The sequence below is a fragment of the Podarcis raffonei genome, chromosome 3, assembly GCF_027172205.1.
Source record: "Podarcis raffonei isolate rPodRaf1 chromosome 3, rPodRaf1.pri, whole genome shotgun sequence".
Classification (NCBI taxonomy): domain Eukaryota; kingdom Metazoa; phylum Chordata; class Lepidosauria; order Squamata; family Lacertidae; genus Podarcis; species Podarcis raffonei.
The window spans coordinates 90,123,334-90,141,258 of NC_070604.1; positions in this window are offsets into that span (position 1 = coordinate 90,123,334).

Sequence of the window (17,925 nt, forward strand, 5' to 3'; positions counted from 1 at the left end):
CGCTGCGAGAAGCCTGTGGAACACCTTTCCACCAGATGTCAAAGAGAAAAACAACAACCAGACTTTTAGAAGGTTTTAATAGGTTTTTTTGTATTTTAATATTCTGTTGGAAGCCACCCAGAGTGGCTGGGGAAACCCAGCCAGATGGGCAGGGTATAAATAATAAATTATTATTATTATTATTATTATTATTATTATTATTATTATTATTATTATTATTATACGTTCTTGAAAATAGGTCCAGGAGCTAAGCTGGGATTTGTGGCTGAAACACAGAATGGTGTCCTGGATATTCACAGAAGCTGCCCCCCCCCCCGGGCTAGTCTGTGTGAACAAGCAGCTTAAATTATTGCCTGCAGTAGCATAACCTACTTCACAGGGTTGTTGTGTAAATGGAACTAGTGATGGTAGGAAGTGCACTGCCCTTAGTAACTTGGAGGAAAGGCAGGATTCGAATATAACAAACAATGCTTCCACTCCCCATTCCTAAAAATAGGAATAAACTACAGTATTAGTCCTGGTGTGGAGGATGTTGATTCAGCAAAGACCCCTAAGATCTGTCACATTGGAGGTGGCTGCTACAACCAGACTTGACCAGCGTTGAAATAAAATAGATGAAACCTGTTTCTTATTTTTCAATCCATCTATATTTATATCGACAGCATTTCAAGCTGGCATATAATGCTGATGTATGAGTTCTTCCTCGGTCTTCCATTTCCGTCTGGTTTGTTTCCAGTCGCTTTATTTGATCACTTTTACTGCTTTTTCATGTCCCAAATAAAGGCAGCATCTGTTCCTATTTAGTTCTCAACAGCTGTGCTCTCTTCTGTTGTCCCTGTCTTCTGCATCTTCAGAGGAAAGAGTTAGGAGTTTGTCTGGGTTTCTTCACCATTGTGTTTGTTCAGTCGAATGGCCAATTGACAGCGTTTCCAGTAAATTAACTAGCAGGTTTCCCCTCCCCACAAAAATTTAATATAATCAGGTTCTGAAGGGGCAAATAAGTGGTTAACAGCACAGAAACATCTATTATCACATCTGCTATCCAGGATATTTTGATTTAAAACAATCTGAATGGAAATCATTTGAGCTAAACTGGCTTTGTTTCAACAGATTTGATTTGGGGTGCAATTCTAAGCCTGGAAGTCACACGGAATTTATTTATTTTATAATTACATATACAGTCATACTTCGGGTTACAGACGCTTCAGGTTGCATTTTTTTGGGTTACAGACCACCTGAACCCAGAAGTACCGGAACGGGTTACTTCCGGGTTTTGGCGGTCGTGCATGCACAGAAGTGCTAAATCGCGCTTTGCGCATAAGCACCAAATCGCAACCCATGCATGCACAGACGTGGGTTGCGAATGCTGCGGGTTACGAATGTGCATCACGCGTGGATCATGTTCGCAACCCCAGCATCCACTGTATATCTCACCCAGTGCTTTTTTTCTAAAAAAATGTTTAGGGGGGACTCTCATTTTGACTCAAGAAAATCACCATTTTATAGTTCAAATCGGGGAAAATAAATACAGTAAATGGACAAAAGGCCTCCATCAGGGTTTGCAATGGAACTGATGATTCACTGTGCTAGAGAAGAAACTTTTTTTAAAAATAAAAAATTGTAGTTTCTTTTCTCGTTAGATTCAAAAAATGTTTAGGGGTATGCGTACCCCTGCATCCCCCCAGAAAAAAGCACTGATCTCACCTTTCCTCTGAGAAGTACAATGGGGCATACATGATTCTCCCCGCCATTTTTCCTCACAATAACTCTGTGACGTTTAGATTGACTGTGCCTGCCTCTGTTGTATCTTATTGTGAGAGTGTTTTTCCCCACTGATATTGTGATTTCAATTCTCATAACCCTCCATAGGTATTGCATATGCATTTAAAAAGGCAGTGTCAAAATTTCCCATCGTAGAATTGTAGAGCTGGAAGGGGCCATGGGTCATCTAGTCCAACCCCCTGCAAGGCAGGAATCTTTTGCCCGACATGGGTCTCGAACCCATGACCCTGGGTAGGAGTCTCATGCTCCACTGACTGAGAGTAGACCCATGGAAGTGAATGGTGCATGCTAGTCATGGCTCGCTTGTCCCATTTATTTAAATGGCTATACTCTAAGCCTGATTAAGATCCAACCCTATATAAATCAGTAAAATAAAATGCAATTTGCACCTTTGTGGTTCACACCAGTCCTGTGGTGCTCTCTTGGAAGAGAGATGGTTAATATTAAAACCAGCCTAGGATTTCAATGGTGGTATTTCCAGCTGGTTTTTCTCCCCCACCTTCGCAATATACGCCATCCATAAATTGGGTATATTCTCTTTGTTTACTTTTATTTTGACCCACGAAAAATAAACTAGAATCTCACAGGCCCACGACAGTTTTGTGACTTTCGTCCCAATGTGGTTCCACTTGGAGAACTCTGGGGTGGATTTTTTTTAGTTCCACTTCCCCCCATCCTTGCCCTTTACAGATATGACAGTTGTAGATAGTGGAAGTAATAGAGCCCTGCAGGGGAGAAATTCTTTTCTATAGCTCTTTGTGTAATCTCAGTTCGTTATTGCTAAAGAGATCTCTGACCAGGAGGCAAATGGTGCAGTAGGAGCCAGAACTATATATAGCCAAAAGCTCCTAAGGGAGCAGAAAGCCAGCGAGGCTCCTGCCTGACACACACAGATGCCTGGAAAAGCTTGTGTGGATCTCGGGGCCTTTGTTCATGTATCAGTGGCGCGTCTCTTTATGGTGCAATGGAGACCTGATCTAGATGTTGCTTCCTGGGGCTCCTTATAGCAGACGCTGTCAAAGGTCACAGGAGATTGGGTTTTCAGAGCTAAGCAGGGCTGATTCGTGCATGTACAGTGGTACCTCTGGTTGCGAACGGGATCCGTTCCGGAGGCCCATTCGCAACGTGAAAAGAACGCAACCTGCAGCGGCGTGTCTGCACACACGCTGGTTGCGATCCGCCGCTTCTGCGCATGCGTGTGATGTCATTTTGCGCGTCTGTGCATGCACAAGCGGCGAAACCCGGAAGTAACCCTTTCCGGTACTTCCGGGTCGCTGCAGAACGTAACCTGAAAGAATGGAACATGAAGCGGACATAACATGAAGTATGACTGTTTTGGAAATGTCTCAGATACAATATTGCAGTCGTACCTCGGAAGTCGAATGCCTTGCAAGTCGAATGTTTTGGCTCCCGAACGCCGCAAACCCGGAAGTGAGTGTTTATGGTTTGCAAAGGTTCTTTGGAATCCGAACGTCCTTCACAGGTTCTGCGGCTTCCGATTGGCTGCAGGAGCTTCCTGCAGCCAATCGGAAGCCGCACCTTGGTTTCTGAATGTTTTGGAAGTCGAACAGACTTCCGGAACAGATTCCGTTCAATTTCCGAGGTACGACTGTATTATTATTATTATTATTATTATTATTATTATTATTATTACAGTTTATATAATCATAGAATTGTAGAATTGGAAGGGACCCCAAGGATCATCCAGTCCAACCCCCTTCAATGCAGGAATCACAGACACCTAAGAAGTTTCCATGAAACCTACAAAAAAATGTAAACAATCATAAACTGCAACATACAGTGGTACTTCTGGATACGAATGGGATCCGTTCCAGAGCCCTGTTCGCATCCTGAAGCGAATGCAACCCACATCTGTGCGTCTGTGTGTCCACGGGTCGCGATTCGACGCTTCTGTGCATGTGCGTGACGTCATTTTGAGCGTCTGCGCATGCACAAGTGGTGAAACCCGGAAGTAATGCATTCCGTTACTTCCAGGTCGCCGCAGAGCGTAACCCGAAAATGCTCAACCTGAAGCAACTCCAACCCAAGGTATGACTGTAAAATCATAAAAAAGAACAATGCATGGCAACAACAGTCATGGAATAACTATCAGGGGCTGGTGTCAGGAGTGGGTCAGCAATAACTCACACGGCTTCAGTGAAGCTAACTCTTTATTCAAAGAAACAAGACAGTCCAGGAAGCCAGGCCTAGTGAACACAGCAGCTCTTCCTGGTGGAACTTGCCCCTATGAGGCAGTTGTGAGGACTGAAGGTCCCGCCTTCCCACAGCTCCCTGAGTCTCCTCCTTCAGTTTCTTCCCAAGCAACCTGAGACTCCCTTATCTTGTCTGTCTTTGCTCCTCCCTCTTCATACCTCTTCAGGATCTGGGAGACCAGGGTAGCGGGCAGCGTTTGGTCGTAGCAGGAGTGGGAGACAGCCTGGCTTATTCAGCAGCCTGGCTCATCTCAGTCTCTTGACCCCCCTCATCTCCAGCTCCTGTGTCTGATTCTGGACTTCCTTCTGCCATGGACTTTTCCTGCTCACTAAATCCTGTTGCCTTTTCAACTTCTGATACCTCCTCCTCCCCACAGTGCAAACAATTTTCTCAGAAAGGGAAAATTCTGGTTTATTAGGCTTGGAATAAGTGTCTTCCATTCTACAGTTCTACAACTCTAAAAGGAGCTCATCAAATGCTATGTGAATTTCATGCTGGTTAGGTAGTATGGGCTGTTTTTGAACATATCGACTGTATGCAGGGGACGCGGGTGGCGCTGTGGGGTAAACCACAGAGCCTAGGGCTTGCTGATCAGAAGGTCGGTGGTTCAAATCCCTGCAACGGGGTGAGCTCCCGTTGCTCGGTCCCTGCTCCTGCCCACCTAGCAGGTCAAAAGCATGTCGAAGTGCAAGTAGATAAATAGGTACAGCTCCAGTGGGAAGGTAAACGGTGTTTCTGTGCGCTGCTCTGGTTCACCAGAAGCGGCTTAGTCATGCTGGCCACATGACCTGGAAGCTGTACGCCGGCTCCCTCAGCCAATAAAGTGAGATGAGCGCCACAACCCCAGAGTCGTCTGCGACTGGACCTAATGGTCAAGGGTCCCTTTTCCCTTTCCCTTTACTGTATGCAGATTTTATTTCAGTTTTATTGTCAAGTCTTTCCCTCAAAGAGTTCTGGAAATTGTAGTATTGTGAGAGCACTTTTAGAGATTCCCATAGCTGCATGCACACTGCACAGAACTATAGTTCAAAGCGTTCCTCAGAAGAGTGGACAGCCTTTAATCAGTTTAAGTCTGTGATATAGATGCTTTTGTGACTGACTCCAACTACAAAAGCTGAGGCTGCTGAACAGACTCTTGGGCTGGGACATTGGGGTTTTTGTTGTTGCTGCTATTATTAATTTTTTGTATATTTTTAAATCTCTTTATGATTTACAAGGCGATTGCTCGGTTTGGTTTTGTGTTTTTTAATGTGTTTTCTTTATTTGTGACTACTGTTGTTGTGTTTGTCATTGTGTAAATATTTTCATGTTTTTAGCAGCCTTGAACGTGGATTTAACTATGGAACGAATTAAACGATGAAGATTTCAAAGGCAGCAGCCTTTGGGAAGTGGTTACTTTTGTGATGCTAGAATCATTTATTTTCACCAAAGCTGTTGCAAGCTGGCCATTTAGCAAAGGAGCTGTGGGTGATGCTTATCCCTGAGCTGTAACAGCCACATCCTTGCTCTAACAGTTTTTAAAACTCCAGCTTGGACTTTGTGGTCAGTGGGCATTACAAAAGAGCAACACACACATCCTCTCCCCACATCTTCTCTCCCTCTCCACACACCCCACCCCGCCAGATTGAAATCACAGCACGGTGTTTCTAGACAAGTTGTTATGTAATCCTCCCCCCCCCCCACTTCCGAGGGTGTCACAGGAGAAAGGACAGATGGACAGCTCTTATGAAATAGAAAGAGGAAAGACGATCTTCTGGCAGGGAATGAGCAAAGGTCATCCTATGCTCTGTGTGCGTCAGCAGCAGAGAGTTCAGACCTGCATATGTTGCGAGGCCGAGTAGGATTGGAAGTGACTTGACAGAAAATAAAAACAGGTTTGGGGAACTAACCCAACCAAGGAAGTTTCTTATGCAGCAAATGTCTGCTGAAAAGGGAGAGTTGAGGTATTCATTTGCTGCTCATCTCCCTTTGGTGTTTTGCACTTCCTTCTTTCATAAACAGGGATGGAGAACCAGTGGCAGCCAAATGCTGTTGGACTCCAATTCCCATCAGCTCCAGCTAACATGGCTAATGGATGGGGATGATGGGAGTTGGAGTTAATCAACATCTGTGTAGAGCATCTCACTAAGCTAGTGCCCTCTGGATACAGTGGTACCTCTGGTTAAGAACTTAATTCGTTCCGGAGGTCCGTTCTTAACCTGAAACTGTTCTTAACCTGAAGCACCACTTTAGCTAATGGGGCCTCCCACTGCCGCCACCGCGCGATTTCTGTTCTCATCCTGAAGCAAAGTTCTTAACCCGAGGTACTATTTCTGGGTTAGTGGAGTATGTAACCTGAAGGGTCTGTAACCTGAAGCGTCTGTAACCCGAGGTACCACTGTATTTTGAATTGAAAAACACCCAGAAAATCAGTCACGTTACCCAGCTCCCACCTTTAGTGAGGGAGTCTGTCACAGAGCCAAACCTTGTGAGTCTTTCACACCTGATCATTGTCATGGCTGAATGGAAAAGACCCACATGATTGACTTCATCTATGTGACTGGCATGGGACGTGGGTGGCGCTGTGGGTTAAACCACACAGCCTAGGACTTGCCGATCAGAAGGTCGGCGGTTCGAATCCCCGTGACGGGGTGAGCTCCCGTTGCTTGGTCCCTGCTCCTGCCAACCTAGCAGTTCGAAAGCACGTCAAAGTGCAAGTAGATAAATAGGGAAGGTAAATGGCATTTCCGTGCGCTGCTCTGGTTCGCCAGAAGCGGCTTAGTCATGCTGGCCACATGACCCGGAAGCTGTACACCGGCTCCCTCGGCCAATAAAGCGAGATGAGCGCTGCAACCCCAGAGTTGGCCACGACTGGACCTAATGGTCAGGGGTCTCTTTACCTTTATGTGACTGGAATGTTCCCATGCTCCCTGGTGCCACGGGAACATCTCTCTGGGAAGTGGCTGCCATGCTACTAAGGACATGTCCACACTTCCACTTGTCCTGAGTGTAGAAAGCACACGTCTGAGAGGATTTTTGTTTGTCCCAGGCTTCTTAGGCAATGGTCCGTGCGGTTTTTCATTTGTCCTTCCGCTTTACCCCAGAAAACCCCTCTTACCACTGAATCAGAACCAAGTCAATCCGCAGAAAAACTAATTGATGTTTGTTCTAATTTAGCAGTGAACAGCAGGTTTCCACCTGGGAAAGCAGAGGTGGAAGTGTGGCTGAGCCCTTTGCGGATATGGGAAAAGAAAGCAGATACTTCTGACCAAGGCAACCATACTGCCACAGGAATGCATGCTTACTTGTATGAGCAAAGGATGCACCGAGCATGGGCTGCCTTGCGCTTCTTGGGCTGGCTAGCTGCCTGCTTATTTACTGTGGGAAGCTAACACGAACCGCTGGGAAATGTATGCGAGTTTCGTGCCCTGATCTCTTTTTCTTAGTATTTGTTATGCTTTGGCAACTGACAGTTAAGAGCACATAGAAAATAGGAGCACCAGGCCAATATTTACATTGTTCTGATATATTTAGCCTACCACTCATCTCTTCATTGGTCTCTCTTTCTTTCTCTTGAGGGTTTCACCTCAGCAGCTAGGTTACAGGTGCAGGGTTTTCTCTGCCAACATTGCAGGTGACTCCCTTGCCTTCTTAGCGAGTGCCAGGAACAGAGCCACACCTGTTTGGCAAAGAACAAGGACATGGTTGCATCCTGAAGGCACACAGGGGATCATGTACACAATGATGAGTTCTAGAAAGGAAAGGAACATTGCAATCACAACGTGACAGGCCTTTTATTTTCTGTACTCAGGAAAAAGGTTTGGCATGATCCTGGAAGGCTCTTTCTCTCTCTCTCTTTTTTTTTTTTTTTGGAAACGGGCATATTCTCTGTTGAAACAGGTAACTTCATGTTCGAAATAGCTGCCTTAAAAAACATCAACAACAAAAGCTTAGTTCTATACGCCATTGGTCTTTAACCAGCAGGCTATGACCCACAATATACTTACGGCTAAATAACGCTAAGATCATTCATTGCATTATCTTCTCCCAGTTCTCCATTATCTCTATATTTATTTATTTTAATAATTTCTTACTTGCCCGTTAGCACTGGCTCCCAGAGCAGCTTACCAATAAAAACACTGCAATATTCAGACAAAACAAACCAATCGCAGCAGGCAGTAAAAATCCAACATCAAAGCTATGTTGAAAGACTAAATTAAGCTAAACTATAAAAGGCCTGAGGAAAGGAAAAAAAGAAGACCACCCACCCCTGAGGACAACACTTCTGGCTTTTCTCTGATTTCCCCACTCTAGTTAGAGAAAATAAGGGGCTTGTAGGGCAGTTGTAGGGCAAGCTTGTCAGAGCTTGTAGGGCAGTTTGATCCATCTTTTAGATTTAGGGGAGCTAGTCTCAAACGTTTGTTGGGGGAGATATAGGTTTATTTGGGGGGATTTATTTGTCCTGTCTTCACGCTTTTTATGATGGAGGACCGCTGTAGTCACCCCCAACGACACCTTCTCAAGATGGAGGGTGAGGGAACAGCTGCAGTCGCCTGTGGTTCCTGCGCAATGTTTGCCATCTTGCCAAAGGTTGCAGGCAGCTTTACCTGCAGCAATTGCATGTTGATTGCCCTCTTAAAAGACAAAGTCCAGCAACTGGAGGAACGTGTAGCTACGCTCCAAAGAATTAGAGAGCTGGAGCTCTTCTTGGAAGCAACAGAGCACACCGTCTCCACCAAGGAGGAGACAGGGGACTCCCCTGAGAAGGAGGCTAGTTCACCAACACAGGAGCCAGATATATGGAGAAACGTGACTCAAAGAAGTAGGAGGCCCAGGGTTCGCTCTGATTGTTTAGAAATACGCAATCGCTTTGAGGTCCTTTCCCCTAGCATGGAAGACGAAGAGCAGACTCCATTTGAGGATCTCTCCCTCATTACAGTCGATCAGGTATATGAAGACGAGCAGCAAAGGCAGTCTTCAGGGAATGTGCAGGCGACCTTGGAACGGACAGCTCACGGAAGAACCCCGACCAGACCTAAGAGGAGGCGTGTAGTGGTGATAGGGGATTCCCTACTGAGGGGAACAGAAGCAGTGATCTGTGGGCCTGACAAGATGTCTCGGGAAGTGTGCTGTCTCCCCGGGGCTAAGATCCAAGATGTAACTGAACGACTGCAAGGAATCATAAAACCCACTGACAAATACCCCTTCCTCTTGGTTCATGTGGGAACCAATGACACTGCAAGCAATAGCCTCCAGAAGATCAAAAGAGATTACGAGGCTCTGGGCAGGAAATTGAAGCAATTAAATGCACAAATTGTCATCTCATCTGTCCTCCCAGTTGAACGACGTGGCCCAGGGAGAGAGGGAAAAATAGTGGAAGTGAACAACTGGCTTCGCAAATGGTGTAAACAGGAACGGTTTGGATTCTTAGATCACGGAATGCAGTTTCTTGAAGATGGACTTCTGGCAAGCGATGGGCTGCACCTCACAATGGTTGGTAGGAATGTTTTTGCAAAAAATCTCAGAAACCTCATCAGGAGGGCTTTAAACTGACTAATGTGGGGGAGGGAGACAGTGCTCCTGAAGGTAGGAGTCTATCAATTGATGAAGATGATCATCCAAATGTCATAGACCGAATGGAGCAAACAGCACGCAGACCTAGTGGTGGGAGGAAAAAATCCTTAAATAAGAGACACGGGGGAATGATTAATGGACTTCAATGTCTGTACACTAATGCGCAAAGTATGGGAAATAAACAAGATGAGCTTGAGCTCTTGGTACAGCAAACTAAATATGACATAATAGGCATCACTGAAACCTGGTGGGATAAGTCCCACGATTGGAATGTAATAATGGAGGGATACAATCTATTTCAGAGAAACAGACCAGACAAGAAAGGAGGAGGAGTGGCGTTATATGTCAGGGATGTGTATACCTGTGAAGAGATCCAAGATTTAGAACCTCAAAGCCAAAGTGAGAGCATTTGGGTCAAAATTAAGGGAGAGAAGAATAACAGTGACCTCATTGTGGGAGTTTACTATAGATCCCCAAGCCAAACGGAGGACATAGATGATGCCTTCCTGGAACAGATGGCCAAGCATGCAAAAGGAAGGGAGATAGTAGTAATGGGGGACTTCAATTACCCGGATATTTGTTGGATGTCAAACTCAGCCAAGAGCATAAGGTCAAACAGATTCCTCACTGGCCTTGCAGACAACTTCATTGTCCAGAAAGTGGGAGAAGCTACAAGAGGAACAGCCATTTTAGATCTGGTCCTAACCAATGTTGATGACCTGGTTAGTGGGGTAGAAGTGGAAGGATCATTAGGCGCGAGTGATCATGCTCTTCTGAAGTTTACTATACAGCGGAAAGGAGCAGCCAAGCATACTAGGACTCAATTTCTCGACTTTAAGAAAGCCGACTTCATAAAACTTAGGGAAGTGCTGGGTGAGATCCCATGGACAGTAATACTAAAAGGAAAGGGAGTTCATGATGGCTGGGAGTTTGTTAAGAGGGAGATAGTAAAAGCACAACTTCAGGCAATACCAATGAGACGGAAACATGGAAGGTGCCTAAAGAAGCCAGGGTGGCTATCTAAAGAACTTTTAACTGAGTTAAGATTAAAAAAGGATGTGTACAAAAAATGGAAAAGGGGGGAAACCACCAAAGAGGAATTCAAACAAATAGCCAGCACGTGTAGACACAAAGTCAGAAAAGCTAAAGCACAGAATGAACTCAGGCTTGCTAGAGAGGTTAAAAGCAACAAAAAAGGCTTTTATGGGTATGTTCGTAGCAAAAGGAAGAACAAAGAAACAGTGGGGTCACTCAGAGGAGAAGATGGTGAAATGCAAACAGGGGACACAGAAAGGGCTGAACTCCTCAATGCCTTCTTTGCCTCAGTCTTCTCCGATAAAGAAAACAATGCCCGACCTGAAGAATTTGGAGCAAATGATTCAGCAGAGGAAACACAGCCCAGAATAACTAAGGAGATAGTACAAGAATACTTGGCTAGTCTAGATGTATTCAAGTCTCCAGGGCCAGATGAACTGCATCCAAGAGTATTAAAAGAACTGGCAGATGTGATTTCAGAACCACTGGCAGTCATCTTTGAGAATTCCTGGAGAACAGGCGAAGTCCCGGCAGACTGGAGGAGGGCAAATGTTGTCCCTATTTTCAAAAAGGGGAAAAGAGAGGACCCAAATAATTACCGCCCAGTCAGTCTGACATCAATACCAGGGAAGATTCTGGAGCAGATCATTAAGCAAACAGTCTGTGAGCACCTGGAAAGGAATGCTGTGATCACCAATAGTCAGCATGGATTTCTGAAAAATAAGTCATGTCAGACTAACCTGATCTCGTTTTTTGACAGAATTACAAGCCTGGTAGATGAAGGGAACGCAGTGGATGTAGCCTACCTTGATTTCAGCAAGGCATTTGACAAGGTGCCCCATGATATTCTTGTAAAGAAGCTGGTAAAATGCGGTCTTGACTATGCTACCACTCAGTGGATTTGTAACTGGCTGACTGACCGAACCCAAAGGGTGCTCATCAATGGTTCCTCTTCATCCTGGAGAAGAGTGACTAGTGGGGTGCCACAGGGTTCTGTCTTGGGCCCGGTCTTATTCAACATCTTTATCAACGACTTGGATGATGGACTCAAGGGCATCCTGATCAAATTTGCAGATGACACCAAACTGGGAGGGGTGGCTAACACCCCAGAGGACAGGAACACACTTCAAAACGACCTTGACAGATTAGAGAACTGGGCCAAAACAAACAAGATGAATTTTAACAGGGAGAAATGTAAAGTATTGCACTTGGGCAAAAAAAATGAGAGGCACAAATACAAGATGGGTGACACCTGGCTTGAGAGCACTACATGTGAAAAGGATCTAGGAGTCTTGGTTGACCACAAACTTGACATGAGCCAACAGTGTGACGCGGCAGCTAAAAAAGCCAATGCAATTCTGGGCTGCATCAATAGGAGTATCGCATCTAGATCAAGGGAAGTAATAGTGCCACTGTATTCTGCTCTGGTCAGACCTCACCTGGAGTACTGTGTCCAGTTCTGGGCACCACAGTTCAAGAAGGACATTGACAAACTGGAACGTGTCCAGAGGAGGGCAACCAAAATGGTCAAAGGCCTGGAAACGATGCCTTATGAGGAACGGCTAAGGGAGCTGGGCATGTTTAGCCTGGAGAAGAGGAGGTTAAGGGGTGATATGATAGCCATGTTCAAATATATAAAAGGATGTCACATAGAGGAGGGAGAAAGGTTGTTTTCTGCTGCTCCAGAGAAGCGGACACGGAGCAATGGATCCAAACTACAAGAAAGAAGATTCCACCTAAACATTAGGAAGAACTTCCTGACAGTAAGAGCTGTTCGACAGTGGAATTTGCTGCCAAGGAGTGTGGTGGAGTCTCCTTCTTTGGAGGTCTTTAAGCAGAGGCTTGACAACCATATGTCAGGAGTGCTCTGATGGTGTTTCCTGCTTGGCAGGGGGTTGGACTCGATGGCCCTTGTGGTCTCTTCCAACTCTATGATTCTATGATTCTATGATTCTAAGGGGAAAGCTCCAGGAGAACACAGAAGAACAACAGCTATATGGCAGTGGTATGTCTGCCCTGTAAAAAACGAGAGGATTGTGCTGACTTCGTGAAACCAATTTTTGAGTGCATCTTCTTTAATAAAACTAGACAAATACCATGCCTTTTTCACTGTGTCACTGTAATGTTTTTCAGGCCTTAAAGAAGGGCTCTGCACCATGCTGGAGCCCGAACTAGTGCCCAGTTCCTTCTCTCTATCCCTCTTTAGGCTTCTCTCCTAACGCTATTATGGAACATTTGACCAGGGGACTCAGCTATACAGTGGTACCTCCGCTTAAGAACTTAATTCGTTCTGGAGGTCTGTTCTTAACCTGAAACTGTTCTTAACCTGAAGCACCACTTTAGCTAATGGGGCCTCCTGCTGCCGCTGCGCCGCCACTGCACGATTTCTGTTCTCATCCTGAAGCAAAGTTCTTAAATTGAAGTACTATTTCTGGGTTAGCGGAGTCTGTAAACTGAAGCGTATGTAACCTGGAGTGTATGTAACCAGAGGTACCACTGTACAGCTGCAAATAAAATGTTTTAAGTTTGTTGTAAAGTGCAATATACAAATGTGACAGTAGATGGTGACAGTGAGCGATGGCAATCTCAATGTGTTTTTCAAAACTTTTTTTTTTAAAGCATTTTCACAGCATTTTTTATATGTGTGTAGATTCCACCCAGGACTGGTTTCCATGGTTTGCTCCCCCATCGCCCTGATCCATGGTTGGGGAAATAAACAACGCCTCTGAGGCTGTACCCTTTCCTTAAAGGCTCAGCCAAGTAGTGATCGCTGGTTTCTAGGGGCCCCGGTTCAAGACCCGCCTTGGCACCCTAGAGACTGTCACAACAGAAAATACCTGTCTCCCACCTACTTCAGCTGGTGGTGGAGACACAGAACAGGGCCTCTGAGATTGGTCTTGAGCCATATATGAGACTTAGGTGGAGTGGAAGTTGGAACATTACAAATGTTTGGTAAACATTTATTATATGAAATGCTCACTACAACACACACAGACTCACCCCATTTATCTATCTTCATATTTTCCTTAACTGCCATGGCTTTTGCTTCTGTAGAACAGGGTGTTCTTTTAATCTTTAGATTTGGATTTGCACCACATATTTATAAAGCCAAAAGGAGGTTTGACAGCTTTTGAAATCAAGAGGATCTAGGGTGGAGAAAGGAGCTTGTAGTACCAGGAAGGTCTAGAAGCAGAGTTCAATGCAAAAGCTCTTAAGGTCTATAGTGTTAAACCTAAAATGACTGATAACGGTGGGTGGGGAAATTGACCTTTCCCCTTTGCTTTCCTGGCAACTAGCCTGAAACAAACAGAACCCTTCTAGACCAGTTTTTTTTACTTGTCATTTGGCAACCATCCTTGAAAAGGTTTCCTAGATTCCACTAGAATAATTAAGCTTGTGTTGCTTCCCACCTCTTAATAACTTAGCTGCATCCTGGTTATATTTAACATATATTGAAGGTTTATTTTCTTAGATATTTTTTTCTATAGAGAGGAAATGATGAATACTTATTAATACTAGGAATGAAACCCAAAAAAGCTTATCCCTGCTTTCTATTATTGTCTCCCAGTGACCACAGGCAGTATTAATGTTACTATTCTCTTCCTTGATATATGCTGTTTCACATTGTGTTTCTATACCCAAAATGGCTAATATTCTACATTATGCATTTTGTAATCAAATCATCTAGTGAGGGGAGTAAAGAAAATGTATTTTTAAAAATAATTATTAAAAATCTCTTTTGAAATGAGTCTATATGGGAGCACATCACTGTGGAAAAGACAGAGCCTGTCTCCATAAGATCTCCAGCGACTGTTGAAACCAGGAAGGTTAGGCAGAGCCAGACTGTCTGGCCTCTTCACTGCTGCGTATCACAAGCTACATATCGCAATTTTGAAAATATATAAAGTGAAGTATGTTTGGGGCGAGAGATGAGGGATGCAAAGTTTCCCTTTAGGAAGCAGCCTTATCCTGAGTCAGACCAAAGGTCTGTGAGTGACAAAGCTGAGGGAACTTGAATACACACACACACACACACACACACACACACACACACACACAATTGTAGAATACTACAGTGGTACCTCGGGTTACATACGCTTCAGGTTACAGACGCTTCAGGTTACAGACTCCACTAACCCAGAAATAGTGCTTCAGGTTAAGAACTTTGCTTCAGGATGAGAACAGAAATCGCGCGGCAGCAGCAGGAGGCCCCATTAGCTAAAGTGGTGCTTCAGGTTAAGAACAGTTTCAGGTTAAGAATGGACCTCTGGAATGAATTAAGTACTTAACCCGAGGTACCACTGTATCTTCTAAACTCAACTCAACAACCTCACAGTCAGCATTATATCAACACCATTCAGTTCCCCCCAACAGCCACAAGAATAGCTTCTGAAAGACCCTTTTGCCATGAAAGGAGGAAAAGGAAAAGGAAAACAGCCTGCTGAACTGCCACCCCTCAGCTCCCTGATGTGGTGACTCCTCCCTCATCCAACTGTCACCACAGAAACTTCTGAAGAACCATCTTGCCCTGCAGGGTGTGGAGAAGGAGCCGTTACTACAGCTTGTTCCCTTTACTGTAACATCTTTTCAATAGATGCTTCTTGTTGTAATCATCTTTTGCGAAATCACCTTGTGAGGTTCGTCTCAAAAGCAGCATATAAAGAATTCAAATAAATAAATGTGGAGATATGTGCTCTCCCCCCCCTTGAGGCTGAAGAAAAAGTAAAATAGAATTCAATCCCTTTTGAGAAGATGTGCCAAATTCACATCAAAACCCTTTGTTCTTATTTATTCTTTGCCATCAATGGGGGGGGCTGGGTAGTGAAATAACCAACTCTTTGCAGACAGGTAGATAGTTTTTTTAAAAATGAAACTGGTTGATGATGTCTTAAGATGCAAAGGAGTTTAACTCCCAACTTGGCTGAAATAAACTATCTTGAGTGTTGCTTTAAGATTCTACAAATTCTGCAGTCAGATCTCATTTCAGGTTTTGCTCCAAAGGAGGCAACGAAAGAGGATCAGACAAAAGGATCCTAATGGCAGCACTATCTGATCACCCCAAATGTTCCCTCTTCTCTTTAACATGTTCCTTGAAAGCCTATTTTTTGCACAATGGATATAGGTTTCTAAAGGACTGTTCAGAACACTGATAATAAATTTTGCTTGTATATAGCTGAAATGGAAACAAGGCAGAACATGTAAAACAAAATCAGCAGGGCCACCAACAGACCTGTCAAATCAACTCCCAATGAGGATGTCATGTTACTCCAGAACTCGGTTTTACTGTCAGCCATTTGTTTTCATGCCACATAATATCACATTAACTAGCTGTTATTATGCATTCATTCTTGGCCTCATTAATGTGCTTTCAGCATGTCAAGCTGACATATATTTGTTGCATTGATAACTACAGAACATTCAAAGGCCTGGTGCATCAATATTAATTCCTACACTAAGTTTCTCTAACATGAAAGGAAGAAGAGAAATAACCCATCTCCCATTGTCTGTACAATAATCTGCCATAGCATTATAAAGTAAAGGTAAAGGACCCCTGGATGGTTAGGTTCAGTCAAAGGCAACTATGGGGTGCGGCGCTCATCACGCTTTTCAGGCTGAGGGAGCCAGTGTTTGTCTGCAGACAGATTTTCTGGGTCATGTGGCCAGCATGACTAAATGCTTCTGGCACAACAGAACACTGTGATGGAAGCCAGAGCCGGTACCTATTTATCTACTTGCACTGGTGTGCTTTTGAACTGCTAGGTTGGCAGAAGCTGGGACAAAGCAAGGGGAGCTCACCCCTTCACAAGGATTCGAACCGCCAGCCTTCCAATCAGCAAGCCCAAGAGGCTCAGTGGTTTAGACCACAGTGCCATCTGCAATCTCTGCTGTGTGGTGGCAAGATTCCAGGGGGCTCCAGGCACTCACCCAGGGTTGTGTTTCTATCGGGAAATCAAGGCACAGTGGACACCAGTGTCTGTAAGAAATATGGTTTATTTTACAAATTGTTACACCTAAAGCCTTCAGTGGAGGGGGTGCAGAACATTACATCACAAGAGGGTCTCTCATTGCTCTCTTCATAGCTTCAGCAAACTTGGGTCCAAAGCAGCAGCCAGTCTGGTCTCTTGGTGCAGCCTCATCTAGCAGGTGCAATATGGCGTTCTCCTACTTGACAGCTTTGGGGAGCTGATTGCTGTGCCGCCTGCTCACATTCTGATCCTGCGGTGACATGGAATACACACAGAGGCCAGATATTTGGACAAAAGTATATTTTGTGCATTTCTGAACTCCACAATACAGACAAACACATATGCCATATGTTTGTAAAGTGGCATAAAGGACAGGTGCGTGCGATGTGGAAAATAAAACCACATACTATTACCAGCTGCTGATACACCCAAAGATCTACTGAGGTTTGGGAAGGCAACATCTCAGTCCACCAAAGTGTAGTAGCACTGGGAGGGGCTGATACCCCTCACTGCACCAATCAGCTGTTGAATGGAAAAGGAAGAGTGAATAGAGGAGCTGTGGCCTAGTCTATTTTTGAAGGTTTAAAATATCACTGGACAAAAGATTGTCAAGATCCATTAATAAATAGGTTCCAAGGGCAAAAAGCAGACATCTTATTTAAACCTCATATTGGTTACCTCCTGCTGGCAGCTAGGCTGGTGATAGCTAAAGCTTGGAAGGACTTAAAAGGAATATATTTAACTACTGGCTCAATAAAACATTGGAATTGGCTCTTGTTTGAGAAATTTACTAATAAAGTGTGCCTAACAAAAAGACAAAGACCTAAAGACCTATTTAAAACACACTGGTATAGCTTTATTACCTCTATGAACAAGGACAATCCTGGATTCTTGAAGACAGTCATTTTTTGGTTGCTTTGAACATTTCTCTTTTCTGCATGCTGACCTTCTCGGGGCTGAATTTTTGTGATGTAATATTCTGCTGTATGCCAGGGGTTATTTTGGTCAAAGTGTGGTATAGGTTTAAAATTCAATAAAAGGTATATACAAAATAATAATATAAATATATACTAACAACACTAACAGGAATGGACTGAGTTGAGGGAGAAGAGAAGCCTGATGAAGCTGGTGTTTCCGAAGAACCAGCAGCATGACCGACTTCCCATTTCTCTCTGCTGCAGTCTGAGGGACAGATTTCATTCTCTTTGTCAGGATTGATAGTTCCTTGCATAATCCTGCCTCTCTTTGGGCCTCAGTCTGCCCAAAGATCTCAGTCTCTGATGTGGAGAAGCTGTGCTTTTCAGTACAAGTTAGAAGGGTGCACTGATTTTGTGTGTATCACCAGCAGTGGAAAACCACAAAAGGAAATCATTTT